This window comes from Phoenix dactylifera, chromosome 14 (genome assembly GCF_051530095.1).
Source record: "Phoenix dactylifera cultivar Ajwa chromosome 14, Ajwa_hap1_PhDact_Kaust_v1.1, whole genome shotgun sequence".
NCBI lineage: Eukaryota > Viridiplantae > Streptophyta > Magnoliopsida > Arecales > Arecaceae > Phoenix > Phoenix dactylifera.
This window is the reverse complement of record NC_143203.1, coordinates 4,029,602-4,040,659: the sequence shown is the minus strand read 5'-3', so window position 1 is coordinate 4,040,659 and position 11,058 is coordinate 4,029,602.

Genomic DNA, 11,058 nt, shown 5'->3' with positions numbered 1-11,058 from the left:
GCTAGTCCCCCTACTTGCATAGTATTACCAATTAATAATGCAGCCCAATTCGAGATTCGGGCTGCAACAATAAACATGTTACCCAAGTTTCATGGGTTCGAGAGTGAACAACCCTACATTCATCTAAACAAATTTTTGACAATCTGTCAAACGTTTAGAAATCAAAATTTAGATGAAGAGGGTATTAAATTAAGGTTATTTCCCATGACTTTAGAGGATCGTGCTGCTGCATGGCTGTATTCCCTAGCTTCAAATTCCATCACATCATGGGAACAACTATCTAGGAAGTTCATGGCTAAGTTCTATCCCATGGTAAAAACTGAAAAAATTAAGGATGCAATCAGAACTTTTAGAGGAAAATCGGAGGAGGAATTTTCCCAACTTTGGGAAAGATTCCATGACTTGTTGGTCAAATGCCCACACCATGGGCTTGATAAGGCTGATCTGGTCCATTTCTTTTATAAAGGACTACCTCCAGCACATAGAAACATGATTGAGTCCATGCACAAGGGTAGGTTCATGAACCAAACCCCGGATCAAGCCTATGAATTTCTTGTTGACTTAGCTGAAAACGCCCAAAATTGGAGTAGCTATGGTGAGGAAACAAATATAGATGAGTTCGGGTCTAGAAAACCGGGTAATTATGAAATGAAAGCAGACCCAGAACTCAAAAATGTCATGTCCAATCTGGTGACTGGAATGAACAACTTAAGCAAAAAGTTTGATGCTTTCACTGTTTCCACTAGTCCGAGTTCATATAAAGAGTTAAATCCCATCATGAAAGTGGATCACCAGTCACATAGTTTATGTATCTTGTGTAATAGTTCTGAGCATCTAGTGGAGTGTTGTCCTAGTTTACCCAACATTAAGGCTGAACAGGCAAATGCTCTTAACTCATATAGTGCCTTCAAGAAGCCCACTCCCAATTCATTCAGCCCAGTCTACCACCCTGATAATAGGTTCCACCCAAATTTTTCATACAAGCAAAATGAACCTATTCAGCATCAAGGTGGTCCACCAGGTTTTCAGAAGAATTTTCCTAGGATAGGTCCATCACAAATAAACCAATCATTGGCTCCACCTATTCCTACTTATAGTGCCCCTATCCCTCAGCAAACTACATCATTAGAAGCCATGATGGCTAACATGATGAAGCAGCAACAAGACTTCATCCAACAGCAACAACAGACCAACATAGCTCAAACCCAGACTAATCAATTCCATGCGCAAGCAATTGCAAAACTTGAGGTTAGTCTGAGCCAAATAGCTAACTCTCTAGGGGATAGGAAGAGAGGTGAATTGCCCAATCAGCCAGTACCTAACCCTAGTAGACAACAGAATCAAGGGCCGAAAGGCCAGTTTCAGATTGATTCTAATGGAAACCCTACCCATGAAGTCCAGGCAATTACCACTTTACGGTCTGGCAAGCAAGTGGACAACAAAGTCCAACTTCCTGTGCAAGAAAAAGAAGAAAAGCATGAACCAAATCCCACCCAGAAAAAGGCACAAGAACAGGGAACACAAGGAATAGAGGAGAAACCAATAGAAACTTACACACCTAAGGCTCCCTTTCCTAGTAGACTACAAGACTCAAAGAAAAAATCTCAGTACGATGAAATCATGGAAGTCTTTAACAATGTTCAAATAAATTTACCCTTCCTAGATGCCATCAGACAGATCCCCTCCTATACAAAATTCTTAAAAGACCTAACCACGGTGAAAAGGAAAACCAGTATTCCTAGGCAAGCTGTGATGGCGGCACAAGCCTCATCTCTTATTCAACAACAGATTGCCCCAAAATACAAGGACCCTGGTTGCCCCACTGTTGAAATTAAAATAGGAGAAACCATCATTCGGAGAGCCCTATTAGACCTAGGAGCAAGTGTAAACCTATTACCCTATTCTGTCTACACCGAACTAGGTTTGGGGGAATTAAAGCCCACAAACATTACTTTGTCATTAGCAGATAGGACTGTGAAGTATCCCAAAGAAATTGTGGAGGATGTGATTGTAAAAGTTAATGAATTTTACTACCCTGTGGATTTTGTAGTCCTCGAAACTGAACCAGTGAAAAACCCAGGTAGTCACATCCCGGTAATCCTTGGTAGACCATTTTTGGCCACTTCAAATGCTGTGATCAGTTGCCGAAATGGGATAATGACCTTAGCATTTGGAAACTTGACCGTCCAACTCAATGTCTTTCACAGTAGTAATCAACCATCTGAGATGGACGATTTAGAAGAAATTCACATGATTGAAAACATAATCAGCAAGTCCTTCGAGGAATCAAGTTATTCTGATCCACTAGAAAGATGTTTGGCCCAATTCAGTCAAGATTGTGAGGAAGGAGAGTCGAATCAGGAGGTTAATGCATTACTAGATTCTATTCCTGTAATGGATACTAGCAGATGGGCTACTAAATTCGAATCATTACCTATACTTGAATCCCAGCTAGTACCTTCAAGTGTCAAACCTCCCCAGCTCGAACTTAAAGATCTGCCTGAAAACTTAAAATATGCATTTCTAGGGGACAACAACACCTTACCGGTTATAGTTGCATCAAATCTAACTAAAGAACAGGAAGAGAAGTTGTTAAGTATCCTTCGGAAGAATCAGGAAGCTATCGGTTGGTCTATAGCTGATATTAAGGGGATTAGTCCTTCTGTGGTCCAACATAAAATCCATCTAGAAGAAGATGCAAAAATTTCTAGAGAACCACAAAGGCGACTTAATCCAATCATGAAGGACGTAGTTCGAGCCGAGGTCATCAAGCTGTTAGATGCAGGGATTATATATCCTATTTCTGATAGTCAGTGGGTAAGCCCAGTTCAAGTTGTACCTAAAAAGTCTGGCATAACTGTGGTGAAAAATGATCACAATGAGTCAGTCCCTACTCGAGTCCAAACGGGATGGCGAGTATGCATCGACTATAGGAAGCTTAACGCCATGACTAGGAAAGACCACTTCCCACTACCCTTCATTGATCAAATGTTAGAACGTCTAGCTGGCCACTCTCATTACTGTTTTCTTGATGGTTATTCTGGATATAACCAAGTACCAATTGCACGTGAGGATCAAGAGAAAACCACATTCACCTGTCCTTATGGTACTTTTGCCTATCGTCGCATGCCTTTTGGGTTATGTAATGCACCGGCTACATTCCAGCGGTGTATGATGAGTATTTTCTCCGACATGGTAGAGAAATTTTTAGAAGTATTTATGGATGACTTTTCTGTATTCGGATCTAACTTTAATGAATGTTTGCATCACTTGACCCTTGTTGTAGAACGATGTAAAGAGAAAAATTTAGTTCTTAACTGGGAAAATGTCATTTTATGGTCCAATCAGGTATTGTTTTGGGACACATTGTGTCACAAAGAGAAATTGAGGTGGATAAGGCCAAAGTAGAATTAATTGCTAAATTGCCACCTCCTAAGACTGTTAGGGAAGTCAGATCCTTTTTAGGGCATGCGGGTTTTTACCGCCGCTTTATCAAGGATTTCAGTAAATTGTCGAAACCCTTATGCGATTTGTTGGCGAAGGATGCTACTTTTAATTTTTCGCCAATTTGTATAACTGCTTTCGAAAGACTAAAGTCTGAACTAACCTCAGCACCCATCATAAGGTCCCCTGATTGGAGTCTGCCATTTGAAATCATGTGTGACGCATCCGATTATGCAATAGGTGCCGTCCTAGGTCAGCGAGTGGGGAAGCTTCCCCATGTGATTCACTATGCGAGCAAAACTCTGAATGATGCCCAACTTAACTATTCTACCACTGAAAAAGAGTTGTTGGCTGTTGTCTTTGCTCTAGACAAATTTCGTCCCTATCTAATAGGATCCAAGGTCCTTATTTATTCTGATCATGCCGCCCTTAAGTACCTTCTCACAAAGAAGGATGCTAAGGCGAGGCTCATTCGTTGGATCCTATTGCTCCAAGAATTTGATCTCGAAATTCGAGATAAAAAGGGATCTGAAAATGTAGTAGCTGACCACTTGTCCAGACTGATTGTTGAGTCATCTGCGGAATCCTTACCTGTATCCGAAACTTTTCCGGATGAACAACTAATGATGATTTCCCACACCAATGTTCCATGGTATGCTGACATAGTCAACTACCTTGTTACTGAACAAATGCCCAGCTCTTGGACCAAACAGGAACAATTTCGCTTCCTAGCTCGTGTGAAGTGGTATTTTTGGGATGAACCATACTTGTTCAAATACTGTCCTGATCAAATCATTAGACGATGCATCCCTGAACACGATCAAAGGAATGTCCTTTTCTTTTGTCATGACCATGCTTGTGGTGGTCATTTTAGTGGGAAGAAAACTGCTGCAAAAGTTTTGCAGTGCGGATTTTATTGGCCCACACTTTTTCGAGATGCGCATGACTATTGTAAATCTTGCGATCGATGTCAACGATTAGGAAAACTTTCGAGAAAGAATGAGATGCCCCTGAACCCTATCTTAATTATAGAAATTTTCGATGTTTGGGGTATTGATTTTATGGGTCCTTTTCCTATGTCGTTTGGGCATCAGTACATTCTTGTGGCAGTTGACTATGTATCAAAATGGATTGAGGCTATCGCGTGTAAGACCAATGATCACAAAGTGGTGATCAAGTTCCTTAAAGAATCTATCTTTGCTCGTTTTGGCACCCCTCGTGCTATCATTAGTGATGGGGGGAAACATTTTTGTAATAAAATCTTTAAAGCCCTTATGAGAAAGTACAACATTAATCATAAGGTCAGTACACCATATCATCCACAAACAAGTGGACAAGTCGAAATTTCCAATCGGGAGATCAAGACCATCCTTGAAAAAACTGTTCATACATCTCGAAAGGATTGGTCTCTTAGGCTAACAGATGCACTGTGGGCATATCGGACGGCTTACAAAACACCAATTGGAATGTCTCCATATAGAACTGTCTATGGCAAGGCCTGCCATTTACCTGTTGAGTTAGAGCACAGGCCTATTGGGCTATTAAACATTTAAATTTCGATCTTGACAAAGCAGGAGAACATAGGAAGCTTCAACTCGATGAGCTTGAAGAAATTAGAAACGATGCTTACGAGTGTGCCAAGAAGTACAAAGATCGCATGAAGATCATGCATGATAAAATGATCATTCGTAAGGAATTTCACCAAGGACAAAAAGTCCTTCTATATGATTCTCGATTACATCTATTCCCTGGAAAACTTAAATCTCGTTGGACTGGCCCATACACAGTAGAGAAAGTGCACCCGCATGGTGCAGTAGTAATATGCAATACCAAGGATGGTAGGTCCTTTCAAGTCAATGGACATCGTTTAAAACCATACTTTGAGTATCTGAGTCCAGAAGTTGAGGAGACACTTCTGACCGACCCTGTTTATCATGAATGAATTAGAATTGTCTGGCTGAAGACATAAAACTTAGCGCTCTTGGGAGGCAACCCAACATATAAATATTCTCAAAAAAAAAAAATAAATAAAATAAAATTGCAGGTTTGGGGGTATTTTGCCCCAATTTACCCGCCCATATCAGGTACCTTCTCCTCTGTCCTCTTACTGCTTTAAATTTTCTTTAACATTGAGGACAATGTTAGATTTAGGTATGGGGGTTGAGAATATTTTTGATTTTTCTTCAAAAAAAAAAAGGAGAGAATATTTTTGATTAAAAAAAAATTATTAAAAAAATTATTAAAATTTCAAAAAAAAATAATAAAAAAGGGGGATTTCAAATTTTTAACTCAAACTCTAATCTTTTTGGCTGTACAAACTAGGAATTGCTCTGACAATAGCTTTGAGTTAAGAAATATGATAGCAGTTCTAGCTTAAGTTTTCATCCCACCTATCTTCTGCTAACATGGTACAAGATGAGTTAGCACCTACACGTAAGCACATGAATAGTGGGGTATGTAAACTTACGACTAATATGAATACTTTTAATTTTTGGGATAATTTAGAGTTATATGTGTGATGAACACCCTAGCCTAACCAAAAAAAAAAAAGAAAAAAAAAAGAAAAAAAAGAAAAAGAGATAAAATAAAATAAAATAATGAGTTTAATTTAAGTCTTCTCACTGAGTAACCGGGCCTCCTGCCTGGCAAGCAGCGAGTGTTCGCGTAAAAAGGTGAGGATGATTGAGATTAAACTCTGAGTGACTAATTTGGCCTTGAAGCCTAGTTAACCTGAGTTATTAAGCCTGTTAGGGTGTCTCTACACCTAGTGCCCTGAGCCATCTGGATCGGGAGTCATTGGTCTAACACTCGCTACATGGGTTAGCTAGAAAGCTTAATAAGGCTAGATATTGCACAAGTCATTCTTCTTAGCACTCAGTCTGAAAAAAAAAAAAAATGAATAAATAAATCCGGGGTGTTCATTACCATTTAACTCTAGAAAGTCTTGAAAACTAAAGTAATCATGTTGGAAGTAAAGTAAAAGCCACTCATTTATATGATACTATCTTGCACCTCACTACATTCTTAACTTGTTAGCAGATAGATGGGGTATAATGAAATTTGAGTTAGAGTCTGTTTAAATATGATAACAACAAGTCTCTATTGTCCTTGCAATCCTAGTTTCATACAGTAATACTTGTTCAAATTTCGAGTTAAAATTTGGAAATCCCTAACTAATAAAGTTTGTGGGTAACTTCACTGCAAACCCTCACGAGACAACACTCGTCCACTAGGGTAACCTAGGGGTTTAACGGCTTATTGCACATGCTAAGTGCAATCGTAATGCTCTACGAAAGTGAGTATTTATCTTAGGATATTTATATAATAAATAACACTTTTGCTCTCTCATTTTATCATTTTCGCACTGAATTGCTAGAGACTAGCAATAAGCTAGTTGGGGGTTGTGATGAGAGCACAAAAGTGCGACCTACATGTTACTAAAATTAGTGTTATTGTTAACCGATAATGATAAATTTACTGGATTAATATTATATTTGGGTTTAACACAGATTAGTATAAATTAAGGATAAAATGCACATTGAGTACAAATTTGACTTCAAATCGGGCCCGAGTCGGGTTCGGATCCGAGTCGGGTTTGGGTCCGAATCAGGTCCATTTCTTTTGTGTTTTTAAAAAATAATTTTGGGAAAATCTAAATTGGCTATGTCACAACTATAAGGTGCTGGGTGACCCATGACTTGAAAGAATTGCACTTGACCTCCAGCCAGGATAGATGACCCATCTACAAGCCAAATTTCATATCATACTATTTTTTTTTCTATATGACTAATTGGACTCCCAGCTCCCATCTTACGAGGGAAAGGAAAATCCAAGCCGCATCACCGCCCTTCCCTTGCTCCCGATCCAAGCGCGCCTCTCATCCGTGATCCCGTGCGAAAGAAGGGGAGAAGGAATTCACCAGCCCGCGTCCCCGTCGATCCCGCTCCCAAGCCGACACCCAAAGAAGGAAAGAACACCACCGCATGCCAGCGATCCCGCCACTGCAGCCTTCACCGCGTCCTCACCGCGTCTCCCCCGTATCCATCTTCCACGGCATCCTCCAGGTCACCCAGTGCGAAGAAGAGGGGAGAAGAGGGAATCCCTCGCCCGTCCGCCTCTTGCACGTCCCCACCTTCCATCCGCGTCGTGCCAGCCACCGTGCCAGCGAGCAGCCGCGTCCAAGCCACAGCATCCCGCGGCAGCCTCCAAATGATCCGCAGCGCCCCAGCCACGGATCACCATCCCGTGATCGGCTCCTCCGCAATTCCTCCCAGCTCCAGCCAGGATCCAAGCCGTGAATGCTTCCTCCCGTCTTCAACGCCTCAGCCCGTGAAGCCAGCCACACCGTCCGCGCCCCCCTCCGTGATTCAAGCGCCCGTCCGCGTTCATCCGGCGATCCCGCACGGCGTCCAGATCCTATCCCGATCCAACCGCGTCCTCACCGCGTCTGCCACCCACCTTCTGCATCAGGCTCCGTCCGCGGCTATAAGAAGAGGAGGAGGGCGAGAGAGCTCGGTGTGCGGGTGAAGGCCAAAGAACAGAGGAGGGAGGAGAAGTCGAGCGAGAGGAAGAAGAAAGGATCGGCAGTAGTGCTCTGTTTTCATATTTGAAAACAGAGCATTACATTTCTTTTGTTTTTTGTTTTTTTTTTTTTTAGTTGTTTTTCTTTTAAAGGTTATATTTTTAATTGGTGTTTAATCGTTCTGTTTTGGGTATCATGTTGTTCTTATTTATTTATTTTTATTTTGATTGAGAGCAATGTTTTTAGTAAGAGTTTTATTTTGAGAGCATGTTGTCTTGGGGTTTTTAGTTTTAGTTTAATAGAGAGATCTATTTATGCTAAAGTTTTTAATTTCTATTATTTTTAATTTCCGTTCTCCAAATTCTGTAATCTTTCTTCTTTTTTTTATGCAATACATTAAATCTTCCTCTATGCAATTTGGGTTCACTTCAATCTTCTTAGTTTCATCCAATTTAATTTATGCAAAAACTTTTCTTTTCCATTAAATATATAAATGCTTTTTGAATCTAAGTACATGTCTTCTAGTTAATTTTAATTAAAAATCATTCTCCGGTAGACTAGAGAATCTATCAACATCCCTCACAATAATGTTTTACTTTTGTCATTCAAAAATCGATTTCAAATCCGAGTGAACGTTCTAATTTTTATGCAACTCCAATCGCCTCCCTGTGGATCGACCTCTTACGACCACTATTCTTCGAGTAAAACAGGTAAGAGTAAATTAAATTTAAACTTTGTTCGTCGGTTCTAACAACGATCTGTCTAGCATATTTTTAGGTAGACAGGAAAGGACGAACATCTGGCTGAAGACGTTAAACTTAGCGCTTGTTGGGAGGCAACCCAATTCTCATAGGTTATTTTTGTATATTTTTTTGTCATATTTTTTTTTATTTTCTTAACAGGATCCCTCATATTACTGATGCAACTACGGTAAAATGCTTCTATCCTCCATATGCATCATATTTTCGTCCAAAATAAAAAATATATAAAATAATAAAAATAATAATATAATATTCAAAAAAAAATATTGAGGACAATGTCTGATCTAGGTTGGGGGGTATAGGATTCAAATTTTTGAAGGAATTTTTCGCATTTTCACATTTTTAAGTGAATTTCAAAAAAAAAGTGAATTTCAAAAAAAAAAAAACCTAATTTCTATGCCTTAGTGCTGAAATGATAATCACACAAAGTATATAAAATCTAAAAAGCCCAATGATTAGTCAGGAATAAGTCAATTTGAGTTCTTTTCATTAAAAATTCTTTTAGCGAATTGTAAGATAATTTTTACTTTGAAATTTCACAACATGTATGGCCTGCACTTCTAAGGGTTAGGTTTAACATGATGTAGTTAAGTCTGGTAGCAACCTTGAGTCCTAATGAATCATACCTATCTAATTCACTATTATAAAAAATAAAAATAAAAAAAAAGTGAATTTAGTCAGGTACATCGAAAAGGGCTACCTATTGTCAAAGGTCAGCGGGCTTGTGATGATGAACCCGAGCATAGGTTCGTAGGGGAGTCTTGATGCCCAACACCTTATGCCATCTGGCGTGGGAGTGTTGACTGAATGCTCGCTACATGGAGGAATCATTACAAGAGTAAAAGTGCATAATTTATTTACAAATACAAAATCAAAAAAAAAATTAAAATAAAAAAAAATGAAAGAAAAAGAAAATAATATTGACCTTGAAAAAGACGATAGTGTGAAAGCCGTCGTTGTAAAAATTCGAGTAAACTGGAATATTACAGATAAAGCCCATGAGGTATTAAAGTAAACATCCACAACTCTCGAAATCCTGCAATATAGGATGATTTTGAATCAGTGATTAGGTCTTATCTGACCGATTCTTGGAAACTACTAGCTTTAGCAGTATTTTGGAGGATCTAAAGCCTTAGCTTGTGTACGGTCCAGATATCACCGAGCACCCAAGTATAAATTAGCCTTACAACTCTCTAACGGAAGCTTAATAATTTCAACTTAAGTTGCATACTGACTTAGGATTCGGGCTGACTTAGTAATTAAAACTTTGTGTGCTTTTGAAATTCTTGGCATTTATGCATTTGAAATTAGATTTTATAAAATAATAACTCTTTGAGTAGAGACAAACAGTTTGTGGGTATCTGAGCTGGAAACCCTCACGAGACAAAACTCGTCCACTAGGGCCACCTAGGGGTTTAAAGCCTTATTGCATACGGTAAATACAATCGCGATTCCTGCGAAAGTGAGTTAGTTTTTATTTTGCTTGAGGACTAGCAAAATGTAGGTTGGGGGGTGTGATAAGTGCTAAATAATGCATAAATTAATATCTTATTCATAGCACTTATCATTATTTTAATTCACATATTTTGTAAATTCAACTAAAAAAATGTGTTACCTTCATCATTAAATTTTAATAAATTATTCGAGTTTTACTTATATACTGATTAAGCTTAATGAATACAGGTCGAACTTATTTGGGATGAGCCCTGAACCCAAATTTATTGAGCTCAAACTCCCCTGTTCACTCCTTGCTAAGTCCATCCCAAGTCATCATGCAAGTCCCCTTCATTTCAAAGTATCTTCCACGTAATCCACCCATACTCAAAATAGAGCAAATTCCCAACCGTCCACGTCGGCATACAAGCTTGCATGCCATCCTCCCTCGTGTCCAAAAGTCTTGCTCCCAGCCAAAGGAAATCACACTTCATCCACCCACGTTTCACGAGCTTCATCTCCCTTGCATCCTTATCTCTACTTCGGAACAGAGTTCCAGCTCGAGTAATCTCAACTGTATGCCTTCCTCCCCTTCATCCACGTCAAAAGGAATCCCAGGAATTTAGCCTCCCATGTCTTCCGAAGCCCCTGCATTCCAGTGCTTCATCCTCATCCCATGAAACGGCGACATCCCAACCTCCCACGGATTCCATCTAAGCTTCAACTCCCAGCTGCCAGCCGTAAGCTTCATTCCGCATCGGCCACGTCATGCATCTTCCTCTATTCCGAAATCACTCCCGGCCGAATCCAACTCCCAGCTCCCGTATCCCATTTCGAATCCAACTTTCACCAAATCCAGCGTCCCCAACGTCCAGCTTCATTCTTCCGGATTCCTCT